This window comes from Podarcis liolepis, assembly GCF_965112155.1.
Source record: "Podarcis liolepis genome assembly, chromosome: 11".
Lineage (NCBI taxonomy): Eukaryota > Metazoa > Chordata > Lepidosauria > Squamata > Lacertidae > Podarcis > Podarcis liolepis.
In genome coordinates this window covers 17,688,033-17,696,387 of record NC_139565.1, presented here as the reverse complement: position 1 = coordinate 17,696,387, position 8,355 = coordinate 17,688,033, and positions in this window count along the sequence as shown.

The window sequence follows — 8,355 nt, the reverse complement described above, 5'->3', positions numbered from 1 at the left end:
TCTGAGCTCCTAACAGTTTCTCTGTTACGGGTGCTAACATGGAGTCACGTCTGATAATGGAGCCAGTTGAATGTAGAGCGGTCATCAGGTTCCTGTACTTGGAAGGGCGCACACCACGGGAAACGTTCAATGAGATAAATGGAACTTATGGGGAGGATGCCCCATCGTATGATGTAGTCAAGCACTGGCATCATCAGTTCAAGTGTGGTCAGACTTTGGTGGAACAGCTCCCATTCCTGGGTGACCACAGTTCGCCATTGATGAAGACACCATCCGACAAGTGAAGGCCACCATTTTGGAAGATCACCGTATAACCATTCACCAACTAGCTGCAGATGTCAAAATCAGTGTGGGCTCTGCAGAAAAAAATCATCCATGACCATTTGCACATGGGAAAGGTGTCCACATGGTGGGTTCCCTGGCTGCTGATGCCTTTCCAGGAGCAGGAACGAGTCACATGCTCACGGGCTCTTTTGGCCATGTGTCACAAAAAACATAATGACTTCTTCACCAGACTAATTACTCAGGACGAAACATGGGTCCATCATTATGACCCAGAGACTAAATCCCTGTCCCAACAATGAAAGCACTCTGCCTCACCACCTCCCTCGCCAGTAGGCACATGTCCAACTGTCAATGGGCAAGGTCATGCTCACGGTCTTTTGGGACCAGCACGGAGTAGTTATGATGGATTTCCTGGCACAGCGTACCACAATTACCGGGACATACTATGCTTCACTGCTGCAGAAATTGTGGAAGGCCATCAAAATTGTGAGGCATGGTATGCTGACCAAAGGTGTCCGCTTCTTGCAGGATAACGCCCAAGTTCACAACTCGCATGTTGCTCAGACAGAAGCATGGTCCTTTGGCTATGAAATCCTTGTTCACCCCCCCCCTTATTCTCCTGACCTCACATCATTGGACTTCCACCTCTTTCCAACCATGAAGTTACTTTTGAAGGGAAAGCTTTTTCCAGATGATGAAATGCTAATTTCTGAGCTGAAGTTGTGGCTTCTGACGCAACCAGCTGACTTCTAAAGACGAGGTCCCTCTGCCTGGTTCCCTGTAACCTCACTCTCACATTGAGGGAACCACCAGAAGGCCCTCGGAGCTGGACCTCAGTGTCTGGGCTGAACGATGGGGGTGGAGACGCTCCTTCAGGTATACTCGGCTGAGGCCGTTTAGGGCTGTAAAGGTCACCACCAACACTTTGAACTGTGCTCAGAAATTACTGGAAGCCAGTGATGATCCTTTAGGACCGGTGTTATGTGGTGTTGGTGGCCACTCCCAGTCACCCACTATGTAAAAGAAGGAAGGTTTTCTCCCTGCTCTATCCCCCCACCTCTCTTCTCCCCCCACCTCATACTGTCTAACATTAGTGCCTCACAGTGAATGTAACTGATCTGTAGAAAGGACTCTATGAACTGAAAGCACAGATGCTGTATGTGCTTTTGTTACCCAAGAACATCTTAATAAAAACAATTTAAAAATACTGAAATAGAAGAAGGCTAACAGCCAGTGTCACTCACTGAATTGGATGTAACTGAAATTGGTGGAGCAGCAGCCAATTTGCTGTAATGCACCAATTTACCTTAATGCACTAGCTTTCTTTGGGGGCGAGGGATATTATTACAATGATGTCACAGCATGCCTTGTTTTCAACTATATATTAGCAGAGACATACAGTAAGGCATGGGAGTACATCCACTTGTCTCCCCATAGCATGTCCTTCAGGTGTTAAATGTCACTATGTGCCAGCTATGAATACCAATGGCATAAACACAATTTGCTCACAAAAGAGGAGTGAAATAACTATTTGGCAGCATGGATAACATTGCAATAGTCATGATGAAGTGTAAAAAGAGCCACAAGGAACGCTCTTAAAATATACTCTCCTTTCTCATATTTAATATTGTAATATTGGGACGCGGGTGGCACTGTGGTCTAAACCACAGAGCCTAGGGCTTGCCGATCGGAAGGTCAGCGGTTCAAATCCCTGCGACGGGGTGAGCTCCCATTGTTCAGTCCCAGCTCCTGGCAACCTAGCAGTTCAAAAGCACATAGATAAATAGGTACCGCTCTGGCGGGAAGGTAAACGGCGTTTCCGTGCACTGCTCTGATTCGCCAGAAGCAGCTTAGTCATGCTAGCCACATGACCCGGAAAAACTGTCTGCGGACAAACGTCGGCTCCCTCGGCCTATAGAGGGAGATGAGCGCGCAACCCCAGAGTTGTCCGTGACTGGACCTAATGGTCAGGGGGTACCTTTACCTTTTATTGTAATATTATATGGCCTTTTAAACCTTGTTCTGAATACTATCCCCTTCTATCTCCTTTGGAAAACTGAAATGACGACCAACGAGCAAAGGTTGGACAATCCAATAGATTTAGGATGCCACAAAAGTTCAGACAAGGATTTCCTCCACCGCTCATGAGAAGGTTAACGTATTTTTGGAACAGCCTTTAAGATCAGGAGGTTTGGTAAAATATGCACTGTCTAATTTATGATCCAAAACTCCATGGTGAATCATAGGTAGAACTGTTAAAGTAATTACCCCGGAAAGTCAATGTAATGAATACAGAATATGCGTTGGCATTATTTCGCTAATCTTTTCTATTGGCCAATGTATCATTTTTATTGTTCATTTACTTATGTAATATAGTCTTTGGTGTGAATTATCATCGCTAATATTCCCCTTTTTTCTCTCTAGAATGACTCATTGCAGCTGTAGGACAAAGGTAATATTTGAAGAAAACTGGCCCAAGATACTTTGCTACCAGAAGCAAAGGACAAGGTGGTTTCCCCTACTCTTATTCCACAGACAGGAGGCAACTGGCATGGCACTTGAATCATTCGTCTATACTGGCAATGTGTCTGCATCTTCCTAGCTAAGGAGCTAGGAATAGGGATGAGGATGGGTTTTCTGTTTGGTTCACATTTTAATTCTAATTCTCACTTTCTAGAACGATACACAAACCAAAATACAGCTTTCCTTCAAAATCCACACTCTTTCAAATTTTGCGATGCAATTCTCCAGCCAAGTAATATGTGCAAAAATGTGTGTATTGAGGGAACGTATGCATAAAAATGCACATACCAGTGAAAATCACAAACAAAAACTTACTGCATCTTGGGGAAATTGCCCACAGAAATGTGACTATGAAAGGAAAGAAGTACTAGCGTGTTGACGAATTTTCATGAGGATTTTTTTATATATTAAAAACACACCCACAAACTGATGTAGAAATGTGGAGAACTGGATTTAAGATGCATGGGGTGGGAGGAAACTGAAAGAAACTGAAGTCGGCAGATTGGTCTATCCCTAGATATAAGGTGGCCACCCTACAGTATCTGCTGCATGAGGTAGTCATCTCACACTGCCTAATGATAGGACCGGACCTGGTCTGAGCAGTTTGTGTAAGAGGAAGGAATTTGGTACTCAGGAAACCTTGACCACTTCAATATTTTTCCAACGGCTTGTCTACATTTAGATATAACTACAGATGGAAGCAAGGTCAGAGATAACTCTGAGGCAGTCGCCTCATCAAGCATTATTCTGAGGACAATGAAGGTGCAATAAATGGACAGTTATTTTATTTATTATTTTATTTTATTGGGGGTTGGATTTTCTGTCCCAGGAAACAAAATCGCGTGGACCACCCTTGCTTCTTGGCCACTTCTTTCCATTAAAAAACATTTTTGTTTCTCTCTTTGTTATTCTAGCCATCATCAAATTAATAGTAATTATTCCATTTTATTGCATGGGTTGTTTGCATTGTCCCATAGGTATCACCACAGGGGCAGCAGTGTGTGCTGAGGGTGGGGGACAGAGAGCCCACTCCAGAAACCGACCTCTGCCTGCCCCCCACAAAGCTAGCAGAATTTTATGACATTGTACAACTCTCCACCATGCTTCTTGCCTTAGCTATTGGCTGGGACTCAGGACTCAGGCAAAATGCGCTAAATTGTGAGCAAGTAGTTCATCCTCTTTCCTGGCAAATGACTTGGTACATTATGCCTCAGCTCTGTTCAGTCAAGATGGTTTCCTTCAGGCACCGTCCAGCATAATGACAGAAAGTGCTAAGTGTTGTATCAATAAAAGAGACAAAGCTTTTCCTCGTAAACCACTTGGCACATTCTGCCAGAGAAAGGGGGAAGAGAAAGAAGACTAGATGAATTTGAGGCACTAGAGAAAAGAGGTAGAGAGAACAATTTCAGCTGCTATAAAGGTACTGTAATAGGGAAGTTTTTAATGTTGGATATTGTATCGCTTTTTTATTCTGTTGGGAGCCGTCCAGAGTGGCTGGGGAAACCCAGCCAGATGAGCGGGGTATAAATGTTTTTGTTGTTGTTGTTACCCAACACCTTTCCTGCCTCAACATATTAACTTTTCTTCCTAAGGACTCTTCATGTGTACACTGAATTCATGGAGAGGAGAGCTGCCACCACCGGCCTAATCCTTATCACCAGTTCCCCTGATCTCCACACTCCTGATTTCCACACTTCAGCAGAAGGTCTGAATAGGAAACCTAGATGCCTAGCAACTCCTCTCTGAGCTACTATTAGCTGTGGAGATGCAACACAGTTGCCTGAAAGCTTTCCACTTCACGGCTAATAGAGTTCCGACTGTCCCTTGAGCCAAACTTGACTATTGCCTAGAGATGAACAAATCTGTCGATTCTGGTCCCTTTCCGTTTCTCAGTTTTCCAATCAATTTCTCTCTCTCTCTCCAGTCAATTCAGTTCTCCACATTTATTTCCACATGTCCTCATGAAAATTCATCAGGATTTTAGTGCCCATTTCTCCTAATGCATACATTCTCAAAGGCAATTTTGCCTGGTGCATATACTTTTAAAAGCAATTTCTCATAATATAATACATTTTTTCTATGTTTTTAATGAATATGTGCATTTTTATATACATTTTCCCATAGTAAATGACTATTCTGTTTGCCATACTTGACTGGAGATCTGCACTGCAAAATTCAGTTTTGAAGGATAGCTGTGTTTTGGACTACAGGTTGTTTCAAGAAGAATAGTCCAATGAATTTTCATAGGGACTATTTTTTTTTTTTAAGCAAACTGATGCAGAAATACAGAGAGCTGAATAAGATGGGAAACATGAGAAACTGAGACAAACCACTGTCGAGAGATTTGCCCATCCCTGTTCTCTACACATCTGTCGTGCATTTCACTGGTGTGCCATTTTTGTAATTTTCTTTGGACATGACAACCAGATTACTCTAAGCGTATCTTCTTTGGAAGGAAGCTCTATATCAAACTTGGGTTCTCCCAGCGAATTTGATGGGCAGGGCAGCAGATTGATTGACAGACAAAAGAAAACTCCGTCGCTTAACACAACATCTTATTGTGCCCTCTCAGTGTTGCTGAACTACACCTCTTGTCATCTCTGACTATTGACCATGCTGGCTGGGAATTGCAGGAACTGTACTCCAGTGATATCTGGAGTGACACAGAGGTCCTCTCCCATATTTTAAATAGTTACATTGGGGAAGGATCTTCAGCAGATTTTCAAATTAGATGGGAAATCTTTCCCCCCTATTTGGGCATTGGTTGAGTTCATGACAAGATTAACTACATAGATCTTACCATCCATCATAAGTTCTTTATATTCTAGTATAGTCTATTCCAGGGGTCGGCAAACTAAGACCTGGGGGCCGGATGCGGCCCACCGGGCTCGTTAATCCAGCCCACAAACCTTGTGGACCTTGCCACCTGCTCAGTCACTCCCCGCGCTAAACCAGCGCGGTGCAGAGTCCTCGCCGCATGGGGACTGATTTCCACAATGCTAGCATGGCTTCGGATTGGCTGCATGAAGCTCCTGCAGCCAATCCAAAGCCACGGACGCCTCTTGGTGACGCCCCTTCCTTTCTGCTGTTTGTTTCAATTAATTTGCACAAGGGTGTAAGTCCCATTGTATTCAATGGGGATTACTCCCTAATAAGTGGTATAGGACGGTGACCTAAAACACAGATTTTGCTAGTAAATATTCCCTTCAGGATACAATGTCACATTTCACAAATGTATATGTTTCATTCAAGCACACCCGAGACAAATAACCATTTAGCAGGGGTAGGTTTATGGTCCTGGTGGATTTCTGTAGTGATTCCTGCAGAGAAATGCCACTTGAATTTAGTCCTGCAACAATGATACGTTAATGTTTCTGATGCATTGCATAGTGTTCAAGTATTAAAAAAAAATGCATTTGAGGTTAGATTTTACTTCTTCTTCTTTAGTATCAAATTAAATCCAACTTAATACCTAGCTGTGTATCATGCAGATCAGATCTATTTGTAGAAGGCTGTGCAGTGTGGAGGTGGTTCAAATGAATGAATAGCTTTCTCATTACTTCACCCTATTCGGCTGTCTCTTTTCCCCCATCCTTTGTAATGTAATGGAGGACAGCTGTGGCAGTGAAGTGAATATTAACTAACCCCAGTGCCTCAGCAGATTGTGATTTTAATCCCTGCAAATACCACTAAAATCAAAATTTAATTACACTCGGCGTAGCTCTGTTAATGCCTAAAAATATTTAACAATTAGTGGTGGGCTTAATTAAGGGAGCTGCCTTTCACGAAGCAACCTGAAAAGTCTTTCCTCTTCTCCCGCCTCCCCCAACCCCCTCCCCCCGCCTTTATCTCTCAGACTAATTAGTCTGATGTAAGCTTACAGCACTTCATTTACTGTAACGGAGTCTTGATGCTGAGCCGATCCAGTTTGTGGAGCTTAACTGTGTGTAATGGAAGGGGAAGTTGTAAAAAGGAAGGTGGTTAACTGAGCACGGCTGCTTAATAAAAGAAAACCTTGAGCATCAACCTCTAGATATAATCAGAGCCATTTTCCTACACTCCAGTTACAGAGGCGAAGAAGGAGTCGCAAGCGGAACAATGGGTTTGTTTATGTTTCCAGTCAGTATTGGATACTAGCAAACTGAGATTGGCTGAGCAATATTTGTTCTTCTTGAAGGCAGAACACGGTGTACCTGAAAATTAATAGGGAACTAAGTTACTCTGGAAGGGACTGAAGGTATTGGGTTCATTGGGGGAGGGAGAAGAACAAAGCTTGATAAATCTAAAGTAGCTGCTTGAGAGGCATTGTCTGGTGGTTATCCATCAATCATTAATAAACATACAGTTATAATGAAGAAATTAGCTTTTAAACATACACTTTTCCTTTCCGTATTCACAGACACACTGTGGGCTAGATCTTCAGTAGGTATAAACTTTTATTGTTCTTTTAAATGGAGTTTAACGTTTCATATAGAGCTGTGGATAACCTTTTTCAGTCTGAGAACTACAGTGACTTCTGGGGATAGGTGCCAGCTCCTGGGGGTGTTTGTTTTTTTAAGGGGGCTGGGCCCCTTCAATGTTCAGAGGGTGTTTACCTCCACCCCCTGGTTGCTCACGATGTTGGATCAGGCCCCCTCAATCATCTTGAGAAGTTGACGCCTCTTCTTCTGGACAACCTTTCAAAGTTCACATGCCAGTGGTGGGGAGGGCACCAGGCCACCCCGGTGGGTGGAACAATGAAGGCAAAATGTGCTTTTTGTACAGTAGGCTAGTTTCTACACAGACTCCCATACCTGTCTCTATCCCCTGTTCAGACATGCAAGTGGTAATATCAGAGTTCAAGGACATAGTCCAAGCAGGAGAAAACACTTTGGGTGCAAAGGAGGGTCTGTGAGGGCTGTGGCCTGGGAAGAGAACCAGTTTTCCAACGGAGAGATCTGGAGGGCCCCCACTCCTGAAACAGAGCATATAATGAGCAGACTATAAAGTGTATCCAAAATACAGATAAACTGACGGATATAAATGAGGAATTTTTTCTCTATCTGCCCTCTCTGCTACCTACATCTAGAATCTAACAGAGCATTATACAAATTGGTATTTCTGATATCAAATTGTATACCTCACCTTTTCTCCAATGAGCTAAAGTTGGTGCATTTGCTTCTCTCCCTGTTTTATTTTCACAATGACCCTGTGAGGTAGGTAAGGCTGAGTGACTGGCTTAAGAACATCCATTAGGTGTCTGGAAACTGGACAAAGGCTGCTGGAAACCAAAGCGTGGCTCACCGCTATAAATTCTGGCTCTGCCTACATTTCACGTCCGATCCGTCTTCTTTAACTTTGCACATGCTGGCAGAATCCCACCACTCCAAATGGCTAGCATGCATTGAGAGTAAAACAGAACCTGTGGCCTGTCACTAAAGTCGCTGCTTAGGCTCCCACAATTGGAATCATTCCAGACAACCAAGCGCAGAATCCTAGAGATTGAGTTCCAAACCATTAGCAGCACAGCCAATAAAACCCGCTCCCCATTGGGGTTGGGAATTCCAG